Source organism: Rhipicephalus sanguineus, chromosome 2, assembly GCF_013339695.2.
Source record: "Rhipicephalus sanguineus isolate Rsan-2018 chromosome 2, BIME_Rsan_1.4, whole genome shotgun sequence".
Classification (NCBI taxonomy): Eukaryota; Metazoa; Arthropoda; class Arachnida; order Ixodida; family Ixodidae; genus Rhipicephalus; species Rhipicephalus sanguineus.
In genome coordinates, this window is record NC_051177.1 from 40570578 (window position 1) to 40587104 (window position 16527).

The following is a 16527-nucleotide window of genomic DNA, read 5'->3' on the forward strand; positions in this document are numbered from 1 at the left end:
TTCCGATACAGAGCAATTCGTATTGAGAAATACTTATTGCCTGTAAAGCATGCTTTGTTTTTAACAGCAGTGAATTAGACGAAGACACTTTTCACAGTAAAGTTTCTGCATTCTCTTCAATAAAAGAATAAGAGGGTGTAAGTAAAAGTGGGAAGTAGAGAAAAAAAATTTCTCGAATAAGCCGGCAGTTGCTCTCGTATACTGACACGCGCTTTTCCAACGCGGCACGTCAGGCATGCTTTTGATTTGGGGCATTTATGCGTCCGGTCTCTTTACTTTCCGTCGGGAAAGAACTTCCTTTTTTTGTTTTGTTTTTAAGCAGCGTGGAAAGGAGAGACCTCTGGAGGAATACAAAATTCTTCTTTTAGTAGCAAAGCAAAGGTTGGAGTGTAAGGTGGGCTGTTTTATGAGCGTGTTTATCGCCACGCGGCCTCTGTACAGTATCTCGGCGCAGCAGCTGGCCTGTGGCCTTGTTTGTGCCTCGAGAACATGGCCAAGCAACAGCTGAGTGTGAACACGGAACCATTTCCATTACCCTCTTACAAAAAGAAAGAGAGAGCAATTACGCAATTTTGTCCAATGTTTACTTCGTTTCTCGTAATACTTAACATTTTTTTTTTCACCATTCAAGTAAAGCGAAGTATAATCCCTATGATTTCAACGCAAGTGGAGTAGGTCTTCTTGATTAAGAGGTGCGTTACCTCTTTGCAAACGGAGCTGAAGTGGGAGACCAAAGACTTGCACATACAGGCCTTGACAAGCAAAGGCCGTTACTTTGTAGAATTATCGATAAAAAAGCGGCATCTTAGGATCATTATCGGATAACCTTAAATCAGTTCTTGGGTTTTACATAGCGAAACCACAATTTATCTATGAGACATGCAGTTGTGTGGCGACTCCAGATTAATGGCTCCTCAACGTGAAACCATAGTAAATCATAGTACACGAGCGTTTTGGCGTTTAGGCCCGGTCTAAGTGTAGCTGCCGTGGCAAGGAATGCATCGGACCCATACCCTCAAGTTTAGCAGATCGATGTCATATCCACTAAGCTACCAAGGTTTGTTTCAGTTGATCTTAACTCTACAATCACATTGATTGTTAGCATGATACCAACGTTAACATGACCGCTATACATTTCGCGTGTTTTATTTAAGGTTGCTAAAACCGTCAGGCGCACGTAATGCACTTCCGACACCAGGGGTCTCAAACAAGCGGCCCTCGGGCCGTATGATCTGTTAGAACAGAAACATCTGTTAAAACTTGATGTCAAATCCTCTTCAGAAATTACCTACGTATGAGATATCAGACAAGTCTTTCAAATAGCAACGCTAGCTGACGTCACCTTCACACTCTCCCCCCCCCCCATACCGGCCACTGCACCGGCCCTTGCGGGAGACAATTTCGTGACTCCATCCTGCTAGCTGAGGTGGGTTTGAGACCCCTGCCCTATACGCTCCAAAGGTATTTATTTCTATTATCATGTTTAGTCTTTGGAGCCAAACGTCAGATCGAAATGCTTTTCATGTGCAAGAACTTTGCACAAGAACAAATGCAGTTCAGTCATGGTGTTTACCCAGCTGACGGTAACGAATGCGCTCAACAATGACAAACACTTTTCGCAAGCTAAAGACGGCGCGATCCTGACACTCCACGTGTTCTAATTAAGTACCATTACTGCAAATGAGAGACTTCTAGTCTAGACAACGGACCATACATTGCCATGCCAATCGAACTTTACTCGGCAGTCCACTTCGAAATGGAGCTACACATAAAGGCTGAAAAATAGAAGACTTCCTCCCGCCAAAGGCATCCATTAAAACGTTTCCGCGCTGCCTAAAGCTTGAATGTGACGCATGATCGTTTTACCGCCTCGACTAAGTGCATTTGCATGGCCCTTCTACAGTTCAATAGAGAAACGAACCCCACTGTATACGATAGAAGCCACCGCACGCAGAGCGTGTGCTTTCACAAAATTACCGCTAGTCCTCCACCATTCTACGTTTTAGCATAAACGGCCAGGATAAAGCTCTGATAGGTTGGAGTATAGGGTTAAACACTTTATCTTAGACTTAGCAGGGGGGCTTTCCGCTCAGAAAGTGTGCACACAGCCTCACGGGCGATAGGCACAGCTGAACGGCCTTTTGCACGAAATCCATCAGCGGGGAAGAGCTTGCCTTACGCGACATTGATGGATGGCTTGTTGGTGTGACTGGCAGCGAGGAAGAAAATAAGAGAGCTCCAGGACGAGAAATCCATCAACACAGTGTCCGCGTTATTGCTGCGTCAAGAGTTGCTGATGGGTTAAACGAGTTTGTATGTTCTCGTCCATCGTTCACCTTCCCGTCCAGTCCATGAACTGAAGATGGCCTTAGCCAGCTTCAGTTCATGCATTCTGTCATTGCAGTGTCACTGTGCGCACAGCTCCCCGTTAATTAACACGCCGCTTTGTCTCTTGAAATCGCAGTGCAAATAAACGAGCGTGTGTTTTTTTTATGTTTGTATTGATATAGAAGAAGGAGACGTCGGCGCACATATGTGGCACCGGAAATTTTTTGCTTTTGAATAGGTGCGATACCACATTCAGTTTTTGTTACGATATGCAAGTGGGAGAAACACGTGACGTAACGAAGAAATGCCGCATAGAAGAACAAATAGTTTTCTTTACGCGCCAAATATAACCGCAACGATACGAGATTGAAAAATCAAGGCAGCTTCGTATCATTGGTGCCCAGCCTGAAGGAAATACGGAGCTGGGCGGCCTTCTTCCTTTCTCTTTATCTTTCTCTTTCTTTCTTTTTCTCTTACCCTCCTGTTCTTCCTGTCTTTTTCGTCTCTGTTTATTGTTATTTATTTCTTTCTCGCTCTCTCTATCTTTCTTTCTCTTCCTTTTCTCTCCATTTCTGTATACCTCTTTCTGTCTCTCTCATTCCTTTCTCTCCCTTTCTTTGATTCTCTCTCTTTCCCTCTTTCTATCTTTCTTTCCTTTTTTTTCTATGATATGCTTTGCTCTCTCCCCTCCCCTCACATCTCTCATCACTCTCAATCTCCTTTCCCACCTCCTTGCTATACATACTACATAAATCTGTGCTATGATCTGCTCGCGTGCCTAGATAGCCGAGTGGTTACGACACTAGCCTTGGGATTGCGTGCACGCGGGTTTGAATCTCTCCTCGCCGAGAAATTCCTTGCGAAAAGGATTTCTCTCTTTCTCCTTCTTTCTATCTCTTTTATTTTTCTCTCAGTGCACTCATTCTCTCGCCCACCAGATTTATTGCATCCCACGCCGGACCAATCAGCGCACGTGTTCTGGGAGCGAAGCAGAAGAGGAAGAAGAGGACGAAGAGAGCGCGTGCCGGTCCGTGATAACGATAGGTTTCTGTTCGCTCTGCACGGAGTGACTGTCGGCTTTAACAGCGGAACTGTTTCAAAAAATGGAAAAAAAAAACTCTCAATGGTACCAGTAAAGACAGCTATTGCAGTTGAGAAAATCCCAGAGTATTCAGAAGGCCAACAATATATTACTATTTGCTGGGGTTTTGCGTGGGGTTTTGCGCGGGGATCGCAGCGGTGGCTATATGGTTGAGCGTCCGCTTCCAGTTAGGTAGGTACCAGGTTCGATTCCCAGCGCCGACCGGAAACCCACCGGTTTATGCTAATGGATAGAGGAGTACACCGACCTGGCGCTCGGTTGTTTCTGGGAACTCATCTCGAAAGGTGGCCCCATAAGATTCTGCAAAGGCCACTGGGCACACCTTAACCCACCACAGCCTTGGTGAAATAGTCGAGCATGCTCCGCTGCTGTGGCAGGCAGAGAATTGCTGCCGCCGGGTACCTACCGGTAAAATATGTACAAACGCATTTCCGGCCTGGTGCTCGGCAGAACGAAGTACATGGTCGCTTGGGACGGCACCCATCCTGTGGGAAATTGGCGGCATGGGACCGCCAGACCTAAAAATAAGGTCATCCTCTTTGTTTCGACCACCTGGGTTTCTCTAACGTTCACTAAATGTGATGCGGGTATCCTATGCACTTCGCTTCCATCGAAATGTGACCTCCATGGCCGGGAATCAAGCCTGCGCCCTCGACCTTAACGGAGCGACGCCTTACATGCTAAGCTAGAACGGCGGGTCGCAAGTCAAAAAGCACGCTATACTTTTGTATTGTTTTCATAGTGTTGTTATACTGTGTACGGAACAAATTTCCATCTGTGTTTATAATATTCTAACATCCGTTAGGTCTGTTCTAGGAATGTGAAATACAACACACACACACAAAAATTGTGAACCCGGAGAACTCCAATAGGACATGTTTCGATCAGCGCACAAAAAAAAAACTCGAAAAAAAATTAGGTAGAAACAGGTCAAACACGTGTGATGTATATCGACGTCAATTCGGACGAACAGCGCTTGTGAAGTCTGTTGAGATAATGCTCACACTTTTTCGCATGCCGAACAAAGCAAAATGAACACCGAATGCGGCGTATCTCCAGGGCAAAAATCGATTCCCCTACCCTCCGTCTAAGCATATTTGTACAAATTACCCCGCGAAACAGGTGGGTAAGCGCACTAACAAACACGTGCGATGTTCTCACTGAGAGCAAGCAACCTGCAGACTCGAAAGAAGGAGCACTCGGCAATAAAAAGAATGCAACTGAACATTACATGCTTTCTTCTGTTCTTTGTGTCAAGATAAAACGATGGCAAGTGTTTTCTGCAACACCAGCACAGGTAAAAAAGCGCGACGGGCAAGAAGGGGGGGGGGTGTTGGCCTTCATAAGCGAGCTTAAAACGGGGCTTCTAAAGTGGATGCGCAGGCTATGCCGCGATCAGCGGTCGAGTGACGATCAATACGGAGATCTATTGACCGTTTTTACCAATCAAGGCCAACGACGAAGGTTCTCGGGGGCCCCATTACTCTCTTCGCTGCCAGCCCTGCACCGCCGTCACCTTCCCATCCTCATAAACGCTCGGTAGAAATCGATTAAACGGTGCAACAGTCGATAAGACGGCGGCCTACCGGCAGACGTGCCTATATACGTGCGCTCCTGGGCGCCATGCGTGAAGTGCTAACGGCCAATCGTGACGCGCCGGAACTTTTAGCCATCAACAGTCTATGCGGAGAATTTGCAGCGGTAGGGAGAACGTACCGAATGGATTGAGCTTCTTGGGATCTTACAACCAAACCTCAGTGAACTTTTGCTCTCAGAGCGGACTACCGTTAGCACTCTTTTAAGTGTTTATTGAAGCTTGGGCAGCACGGCTGGGCACTCTATATTCACTGCACAAAGTAAATAGTTCCACGCTAACGTAAATAAACGCTTTTGCGAACAGTAATTACACTGTGAGTTAATGGTGAACGCTTGTATGCACTTTACGTCTCGGAAACAATTATTAGGGACGACCTAATGTTATCAGTGACTGGTAGAACTTGAATTATCGAAAGCACTCGTTTTGTGACCTGTGGCCACGTGATCGATTATAACTCGTGGTCCGGTTGAGATCTTCAACTGCTGATTGCAGCGGAGGCTGGAATTCAAGTCCTGCTCGGACTTCCGATGTTGGGCTTCAGAGACAGTAAAGACTAAATTTATGGGAAATAGTTGTGATGCTCAACCGAGTGTACCACGCCTTAACCTATAGTTACACATGCATTAAATGCGATGCATCATTTATTCATTTGTCTGCTTCGTGAAACAGGTGCATTCACAAAATACTAGCGTATTTCTTCATGGCTGACTTCGGACGTTCTAAGCTTGACGATTCCTATTTCTCGATTCGACAATGTTAGAAACATTTTTAAAAAGGTTAAATACGCAGATCAATAATATTTTGGCACCATTGAGTAAGAATATATCTTCTTTATTTTTAATGCAGTGAACTTTATGAAAACTGGCTCATCGATCAGTCCACAGATAAAAGTGTTTCTGCGTTTCAAACTTGATCTAAGAGGAAATGTCAGAGGTAAAGTTACCCCTTATTAAGTTTCACCAGCCGCTATCAGCGCGTGCCGGTGAGCGCTTGTGTGAGTAGCCGCGCTGTCTCTGTGTCAATTTATTTCCGCTCTCTCTCTCCCGCAACCCAGGGAAGGCTAGAAAATCAAAGATCCTGCTCTAGTCGGCTACCTTTCATTTATGTTTTCCTCCGCTTCTCTCTTACTTCTGGTTTCATTACTTGTGTTTTCATGAAGCCTGTTATGAAGCACAGTGTGCTGCAAGCATATATGCGGGCATAAATATTGAGGCTACATCGAAACAGTATCCTGCTGCTTACACTCGACGGTATCGGTGACAGCTGAAACTCAAGTGCGGCACATGAAGACATATAATAATGAAAAAAAGAAAACGACTACTTCGAAGGGAACACCCGCTCGCTGCCGCCCATGGTATCGGTTTCAATTTGTTGCGTCGCGGCTGCCCCATCGCTCGTTCGTGGCGCTCTTTGTACTCGTAGCTGCTGGGCAAACCGCGGACCTCATCTGCTTGTGTCCACAAGGCGGTTTTCACATTTGCTTGAGTGGCGTTCTCGGGTTGCGGGCGAAGCGGTCACAAACTGTCAGGACAAGGGAACGCGAAGTGTTTGCATTAGGGAACATATCCAGTACGCCGAGACCTAGGAGCCCTGCGGTGTCTTCTTTCTTCATGGAGAAATTGCGATGATACTTTATGTACATTTCTCAAGCAGCAGCCAGAGAGTGAAGCGACAATTTTATTTACCATCTGGGTTCCATGTTTAAGGACGCCAGCAGAGTAGATACAGTACTTTGCTATTCTACAGTGTAGGGAGACATACCAGTATTTCTAGACTACTTAACATCCCTGCCTTTCCTCTCTCTCCCGTTCCGCCCTACATTATTTTTTGAGAGACTCGCCGCAAGAAATAACATGACGATGCTGATGAAACTTTATTCATCAGAGAAAGCGAATTGTCTTTGCTTCGATCAGCAGGCGTTCTCATTTCAGGAATGTGAGCCCTATTACCACCCTCCGAGCCCTGTCCACCAGAGTAATCGAAGCTCGAACTAGACAGCAGGACCTCCCATGGCTCCTCGGTTGTTATTCGTGTAGGAGGCGTGTTCTCTTCGACCACACGCCCGTATAACTCCCGGCGTAAGGTGTTGGTGACGTCAAAGAACTCGCAATTTTATTGGTTTTGCGTGGCCTTGCGTATCGATCCTGTGGAATACCCTTCCATTGACGCAGGACTCTGCAGCATTGTGAGAGTCACAAGAGAATACATGAAGGCAAGAAAGTAAGTACCAATGAGGTCAATAAATGCATGCTGTCTTTTCTGGTGCTGGTACAACAACGATGAATTAGCGAACTGGTTGCCTGTTATTCATCTGGTGAAGTGACCTCGAACGTTTAGTTTTATTTGGCGTCTATGGACATCCTCCAACTAATGTCTTCAGTACAAAGGCACATCCGTAAAATGTCACGAATGTCGGTTGTAGCAACAGGTGTCGGAAGATTGAAGAACACGTTGGGATGCTGTCACCTGTGAATACCGAAGTGCAGCATCTGGTAGCCGGCGTCCGGGCACCACAGCCAGAAGCTTCCGGGAAAAAAATTCCTTCATTCAAAACACATTACCCACATGCTCTGGCAGTGCCCAGTCTTACAGGACTTCAACAACAGCGAGGACGGGGAGAAGGTCATCCCGAGCTTTAAACAGGAAGACCAGTCCAAGGCTATCCAGAGGGCCCACGAGAGAGCGGAGAGGCATGACCTCCTGGCTCCAACATAAGGTTGACAACAACTAGCCAAGGGTCCTCTCTAGGGCTTCACTGACTGGCTCCTCGGAACCTTAATAACGTTCCCTGCCCGCCCGCCCGCCCACCCGTCCGTTCTAAACAGTTTTTGTAGAAGGAAGCAGAATCATCGATGTATAGGTAGACGTGTCGCGCTTTTGGTGGTTTAGCTGATGTTCTTGATTGTGAGATCAGGGATCGGAAAGAAGAAAGCTTGCTGGCTTGTCATTGATCGGACACCCACAAGCTTGCTGGCATATCATTGATCGGACACCCACATTGCATCTTAATCCACCGTACGGTAATGCTGAAGAAAAAAAAAAACTAGTTTAGCCTATGATTTGCTCACAGGTTTATAATGCATGCCTTGGGAATTTTCTGCACTCGTTCCTGCTACGTGGTACATGTTAAAAAAAAAGGAGTATCAAGGAGGTGCCATGCGAGCTCGTAATATAACGGCAGTTATTTAAATGTCAAATAGGATGAAACACCACGTACTAGCTCTCTGGGTAGAAGGAATTCGAATAACCTGCAACGTGTTGCTATTGCTACATGTCATGAACTTCAGACTGCATCGTGTTTGATAGTGGAGATAGTACGGAGTATTTGCCGGTAGCTTTTTCAAGGCATAGCCCACCTGCAGCAAACAACACTCCTCCTCCTCCTCCTCCTCCTCCTCCTCCTCGTCCTCGTCCTCCTCCTCCTCATGTCACCGAAGACGCGTACAATGGAATTGGAGAGGGCAGAACATTGTCCGCAGTTACGGTGCGCTTCAAACTAAATTTAAACACGAGCGTACACCAACTAGCCCAACTCGCTTTATTGCCCCCCGCCCCCATATTTCACTGCGCCGGCGTGGTCTATGAATTGAGTTCATTTTTCTACCGGGAGTCGCGATTCGCAAAAATAGAGAGGTATATCTGTTTGTAATACGAAAAACGCTGATGAAATCACTGACTTACAAGAGTTTAACGTCCATCTTCAGCTGCGTTCTGTCTCTCTGACCTGTACTGCGAGATTTTTGTATTTCACGGTAAATCTGTCGCTATTTCTGGGAACACATAAACCCGCAAGCCCTTCATGCCCATTGTTGTCAATTTACGGAAATTTCTATCACTGCATTTGTGAATGAAAGTATCAATTTGTTTTCTATTCCTATTGTCCGACCTACGACATATCGGTTGCGGCTTTTATTGAAATACGGAAAAAAGAAATGTGTCAAATTTTCCTGTGCGTGTTTCATCAGAGGTCTAACTGCGCTGCGCTGTCACTAACGTAGGTTTGTAGCTAAAAGTTTTATGTAGCCTCCAGGCATGAGTCGGGCCAATATTTCTCGCGGCTGTTTTAATTTTTCCTGCGGACCACTGGGCGCGTAGTAAAACGGCATCGTTTATTTAAGAAACTACGCAGTCTTCCATTTCCTCCAGTGCTACGGGGACACGACCAGTGGAGAGTCATAAACGCTCGCCGCAGCGTCTATGCGCGACGGGTGCTGTCGATCCAAACGCTGTCAGACCACCAGCTTGCGCACGTACACCCGAGAGTCAGCGTCGACGCGAGTGGTGCGTTTCTCGCAGCGACCGTGTAAACAGAAAAGAAGTTCGCGCTTGTCCAGAAAGTGGAAAGAAGGGACCCTTCGAAGAGTATATAGAGACTGGACGGCGAAGCTGCTGAGACTTGAAATACAGCCAATAAGGCGAGCCAAGCACGGCCAGCCTCTGACAGGCCATGCTGCGGTCGTGATTTCCCCGAGGTCCTCTGCCAACCAAGCTACCAACAAGTCAAGCCACCCTTTCCTTCTCCTTCCTTGGAAAGGGCTGAACCCTGGCTTTTGGACGCGGCGGCGTCTTCAGTACCCGAGGGGAAAAGACGGGTCTGGAGAACCGATATCTGACCGCCGAAGGCAGCGACGTCAGGGCAAACATTGCCGGACGGCGTAAGAGACTCGGTTTATATCGAAAGGATGATTGTAGGCGTCGGCCACGGGCTGTCTTCAGTGGCGTGCCTCTGACGATTGAGAGAGACGCAGCGAAGCTTTCTCCTTTTTATGTTACTGCACAGAACCTCCCACTTTCTCTATTTCTCATTTCGTTCTCTTTAGTAAAACCTCGGTGATACGAATCTCGCGGGGTTACTAAAAATGTTCGTATCATCCGAAATTCGTATCACCAGAAAACATGGAAAATTAGTATGCGACAAAAGAAAGTTGGCATACGTTTTGATTCAGTGTTTCTCAGGGCCGCAGCGACGTCATGAACAGCCCTGAATGATTGCCAGTAAAGTTTTTAGACGTGAACGATCATACTTTTACTCGTAAAAAAATTTGGCAGATCCCACGTACCGTGGGAATCGACGTTATGCGAAGCATGCGCGGGATGGTGACAGCGTAATTTCTCACATTGAGCGAAACTTTACGGAATGACGCTAGATAAATATGGAAGTGGTATACGCACACTCATATGTTGAAGAGTCGCATATGTATTATATAAGCAGTTGTTTACAGTTGTGTAGCGATGGCAACAGAACATGGGTGTTACCAACACCAGACGCGGTAAACTGATAGGTAGTGCTTATATTCATCAATAAGGATAGTGCGAATGCGAACAGGACAAACAAGGAACACAGACGCACAGGACAGGCGTAAGTCGCAACTAAGCTTAATTCGTGAAAGTTTCCTTAGATATATACACAGCCGAATGGCACGCGCAGGCGCCCTGCACGTACGTTACAGTCAGTTACAGTTGTAATGCTTATACTTGTCCGTTATGACGGAGAACGCACGCACGTTTCACGAACCCGTGTGTATGTTTAGAAGGGGTCCTTGACAGTTCTCGAAGAAGGTCATCATCACCGTGATCAGTGAGCACCAGCAGCTGGACCGGACTTGTTAATCGGATCCGTTCGTGATCGCAGTTACGAGGGGTCTAAGTGTGGTTAAGTGCGAGGTATAGTACAGCTGGTGGAAATACTAGATGCCTCTTACGATGAAATGATCTATAATGCCTCCTGTCATGGACGTGGCAGCGAGGTCATTTGATGCCCTCTCCACATCCAATCCGTCTTTCACGCAATATCAGGATCAAGCATTTTTGGGTCTTGTAAAAATCAATGTTCAAGACACCGGTAATGATGAGAGGCCTGGTTCTCTCAGCAGATTTACTGTAGGAAGCATTAATAATAATAATAATATCTGGGGTTTAACGTCCCAAAACCACGATATGATTATGAGAGACGCCGTAGTGGAGGGCTCCGGAAATTTTTGACCACCTGGGGTTCTTTAACGTGCACCTAAATCTAAGTACACGGGCCTCAGACATTTTCGCCTCCATCGAAAATGCAGCCGCCGCGGCCGGGATTCGATCCCGCGACCTTCGGGTTGTAGGAAGCATTGACGCCGGTTTTTTGCGTAATCCGCGTGGTCCACGTTGCGGACCATGTGGACGAGTGGATGGTTGTTGAGCGTCTTCCAGGGGTGTTCTGTCTTCAGTTTCCTCACTTTCCTTGCGTTCCCCGCGGTGGTGTAGCGGTTAAGGTGCTCGGCTGCTGACCCGAAGGTCGCGGCCGCGGCGGTCGCATTTGGATAGAGGCAAAACGCTAGATGCCCGTGTTCTGTGCGATCTAGAAACGCGTTAAAGAATACCCAATGGTCAGAATCTCCGGAGCCATTCGCTACGGCGTCTCTCATATCAAATCATGGTTTTCGGGCATAAAACTCCGACAGTTATTATTATTATCACTTTCTTTGCGTGTCAATGTGTGTGTTCTCGGTTACTGTGATGGTTGAGACTGTGTATCACCTGTGGCCCATACCCGCATAACATTAACTCTGCTTTATGGGTGTGTGCTACATGTGACTGAGAGAAAGGGTTTCATGACGTACGCGACAGGTATTTTGTGTTATTCATGTCATGACCAGTGAATCGTGTTCGTCATACACTGATCCCCTGCTAGGCCAATTTTGGTATATTACAAGTTATGGAGGCGACCACGAGAGCGCCCAGACGTAAGCGGATAGATAGATAGATAGATAGATAGATAGATAGATAGATAGATAGATAGATAGATAGATAGATAGGATAGATAGATAGATAGATCGATAGATAGATAGATAGATAGAGATAGATAGATAGATAGATAGATAGATAGATAGATAGATAGATAGATAGATAGATAGATAGATAGATAGATAGATAGATAGATAGATAGATAGATAGATAGATAGATAGATAGATAGATAGATAGATAGATAGATAGATAGATAGATAGATAGATAGATAGATAGATAGATAGATAGATAGATAGATAGATAGATAGATAGATAGATAGATAGATAGTAGGGGTGTGCGAATATCAAATTGTCCGAATACGAATCGAATACGAATATCCACCTTCGAATATCGAATCGAATATCGAATATCAAAGGAAAAATGCCTCCACAGTAACAATATTTTATTTAAGATGTAGCTGTTTGAAAAAAAAAAAAAACATTAACAGCCTGACTGGCAACACAACATACACTGCTATCTCCAGAACACAATGTCCAGGCTAGCACAATGCACATCACAACACAAGCAAATATCACGGCACAATGAAAGTAATGACTAGATGTTATCATGAAGAAATATGAGTTGCTCCACATGATGAGGCAGCAGGCGCTCCCTTCTAACACAGACAACACCCCCCCCCGCTGAAAAGGCACGCTCGCTTCGAACAGAAGTGGCTGGTATAGGGAGGTACATGGGGCAAAGCTTTGCCAGCCTGGGGTATCTGAAGGGGCCTACAGTCCGCCACCAGTCACATGGGTCACTTTCTTTCTTCAGAAGTGGTCCCGCATAGTGAACGAGTGGTAGTGCGGCACGTTGCGGCCGCATAATATTGAAAATGTATGGTTACGTGATCGCCAACAGCGCTGCGCGTCGGAGATGCACCAGCAATAAATCATACGTATTGGGGCGCTCGTCGCAGGCAGATATCGTGCCTCCGTGTACTTACGATGTTTATCGCTCCTCTCGGCAACGTTTTTAGCTATACGAACGCAGCAGAAATGTGGCAGACGAGCTATTTTATGCATGATAATCGAATCGCATATTCGAATTTTTCGAATATTCGAAGTTATCGAATATTCGAAGCATTTCGAATACACGATTTTCGAATCGAATACGAATATTTCGAATGTAATATTCGACGAATATTCGAAACTTTCGAATATTCGCACACCCCTAATAGATAGATAGATAGATAGATAGATAGATAGATAGATAGATAGATAGATAGATAGATAGATAGATAGATAGATAGATAGATAGATAGATAGATAGATAGATAGATAGATAGATAGATAGATAGATAGATAGATAGATAGATAGATAGATAGATAGATAGATAGATAGATAGATAGATAGATAGATAGATAGATAGATAGATAGATAGATAGATAGATAGATAGATAGATAGATAGATAGATAGATAGAAACGGCCAAAGTGCCTGAGGTTCGCTAAGAAATGCTTCGCATTTAATATACGGTGCATGCGCGTGTGTAATTAATGGACCAGATGGGATGTGCCCCGTGACCACTCGTAGCCCCTTCCTAATCTTACTACGCTTTTCTGCATGACAACAGAGTGCTGCGGCAAAAGTGACTTAAAAAGCGCTTCGCACACGATAGATAAGAGGCCAAACTTCTTCGCCACGACCGTCCGCATCGTCTCTTGGTGTCTTTGTCTACCTTTCATGGGACTTCATGACGGATCACTACTTCTTGCGCAAAATTTTTTCTAAGACGACGGACGAAACAGACACGGACGGGCGCAAACTTCCAACTGAATTTATTATTTACATGTGCCCTACATATATACAAATATGACTATGACAAAACAAAACAAAAAACACCAATGCCACAGGTGTGCAGTGTGTCAGCGCGCATTAGCTACTCACTCCCCCAAAATGTAGTGACCCTTCCAAGAAAGCCATTTCCTTCTGTGTCAATGACACTGACGTCATGCTCACGCAGTTGCTGCCCTCCCTTTGGCTGCCTCCACAATCTCTCGTGTGCGCTGATCCGCGTCATGAAAAACAGCAGTACACTGTTTATACAACGGTTTGCATCCACACTCGTGGCAATGAATGGCCAGATTTCCATCCCTGCCCCCTTCCACCCTGTTCGCGTGCTCACGCAGGCGGTGGTTTAGACACCGACCTGTTTGCCCAATGTAAGGTCGTCCACACGAGAGTGGCAACTTGTACACGACTTCCTTCGTGCAGTCAGCATACTTGTTTCGGTGTTTTACGCCGCATTTTCCCTTTTTGGCTATAAATGGGCTTGTGGCAGTGCAGAGTTTAGACAGTTTTTCAGGCGCAGACATGACCACCTGTACGCCGGCTTTTGCACCAATCTTTTTAAGATTGTGCGAGATGCCGTGCAAGTAAGGAATCACCGCCATCTTTTTAGGCCGCATGGTCTCCTGATTGTCACCCTGATTGTCTTCATGCGAAGCAGCCGCAGCTTTCTTCTGCGTCCTCCTGATAGCGTCAGCCACAGCCACTATCATCTCCTGCGGGTAACCGGCTGACGTCAGGCGAGACACCTGCGCGTTGAAGCTTCGGTTCATAGCGTGCTGGCACGTCTTACTGAGCGCATTGTTCAGACAGGAGCTGATTATGGCTCTCTTCACCAATTTGGTGTGGGCGGACCTAAAGGGCAGCAAAGGTTTCTGGCTACGCGGTTCATACATCCAACATCAAAAATTCAACCACTTGTTCGGAATTCCGGGTACCGAACGGGTCTTCCACTTTCAACACCTTCAAGTTAGACTGCAAGAACCGCGAAACAGATTTCTGCCAAGTATTCCTTTCGGTCACGATTACTCGAAAGGGCACCCCTTCTTTATGGGTTTTGATGCGATGTGGGCCTCCTAAGGTGGGACTACCCGTAAAGAAGGTCGCATCCTTCCTGAAAGATAAAGACCTGTGGCTGGTACAATCGGATAAGGAGGGCGGGTTTGGCGTTTTTCCGCGTACCGTGTTTTTTTCGAAGGCGCAGAATGCTATTGACTCGGTTTTTCGCGCATGTCAACAGGTATCGCTAACTAAAGTAAAAAAGGAGGCGAAAGATCTGTGCAAGAAACTTAAACTAGACACCGTGGCTAAACAGATTGAGAGTAGCACTAAGTTGGGACTAGAAATGTTCTTCAGTGCTAAGACCCATAAAGAAGGGGTGCCCTTTCGCGTAATCGTGACCGAAAGGAATACTTGGCAGAAATCTGTTTCGCGGTTCTTGCAGTCTAACTTGAAGGTGTTGAAAGTGGAAGACCCGTTCGGTACCCGGAATTCCGAACAAGTGGTTGAATTTTTGGTTCAGCATGCGGGGGTGGGATTCAATGCCTTCTCTGTAGATATTAAAGACTTGTATTATTCCCTACCGCATAATCTAGTGTTGACATGTGTCGAAGAATCAATTTCGCTTTTTGGTGCAGTTCGGTTTCAAAATGAATGTGGAATATCTGTTCAGCATTTTCTGGATCTATTGGCGCTCTACCTTAATTCAACCTACGTTCAATGGAACGGTAGTATGTACATACAGAAGACAGGAATATGTATAGGTTCCTGCGTCGCGCCTGTACTAAGCAACATTATCATGGCACATTTGGACAGAGTTCTCGTCGACAAGTTAAGAGGCACAAGCGTGGTGAAGGTGTTTCGTTATGTTGACGATATTTTGGTTTTGCTAAAGAGTGCTGATGATGTTTTTTTCCTGTGATGTGGCTCAGACGTTGGCAATATTCGAGGAATCCTTAACAACCCTAGTGGTCACGCACGAGTTGCCCCATCAGAGCCATCTCAGGTTTTTAGACCTCTGCCTCACGTTTTCAAGAGCTCACGTGTGTTGGATGTATGAACCGCGTAGCCAGAAACCTTTGCTGCCCTTTAGGTCCGCCCACACCAAATTGGTGAAGAGAGCCATAATCAGCTCCTGTCTGAACAATGCGCTCAGTAAGACGTGCCAGCACGCTATGAACCGAAGCTTCAACGCGCAGGTGTCTCGCCTGACGTCAGCCGGTTACCCGCAGGAGATGATAGTGGCTGTGGCTGACGCTATCAGGAGGACGCAGAAGAAAGCTGCGGCTGCTTCGCATGAAGACAATCAGGGTGACAATCAGGAGACCATGCGGCCTAAAAAGATGGCGGTGATTCCTTACTTGCACGGCATCTCGCACAATCTTAAAAAGATTGGTGCAAAAGCCGGCGTACAGGTGGTCATGTCTGCGCCTGAAAAACTGTCTAAACTCTGCACTGCCACAAGCCCATTTATAGCCAAAAGGGAAAATGCGGCGTAAAACACCGAAACAAGTATGCTGACTGCACGAAGGAAGTCGTGTACAAGTTGCCACTCTCGTGTGGACGACCTTACATTGGGCAAACAGGTCGGTGTCTAAACCACCGCCTGCGTGAGCACGCGAACAGGGTGGAAGGGGGCAGGGATGGAAATCTGGCCATTCATTGCCACGAGTGTGGATGCAAACCGTTGTATAAACAGTGTACTGCTGTTTTTCATGACGCGGATCAGCGCACACGAGAGATTGTGGAGGCAGCCAAAGGGAGGGCAGCAACTGCGTGAGCATGACGTCAGTGTCATTGACACAGAAGGAAATGGCTTTCTTGGAAGGGTCACTACATTTTGGGGGAGTGAGTAGCTAATGCGCGCTGACACACTGCACACCTGTGGCATTGGTGTTTTTTGTTTTGTTTTGTCATAGTCATATTTGTATATATGTAGGGCACAT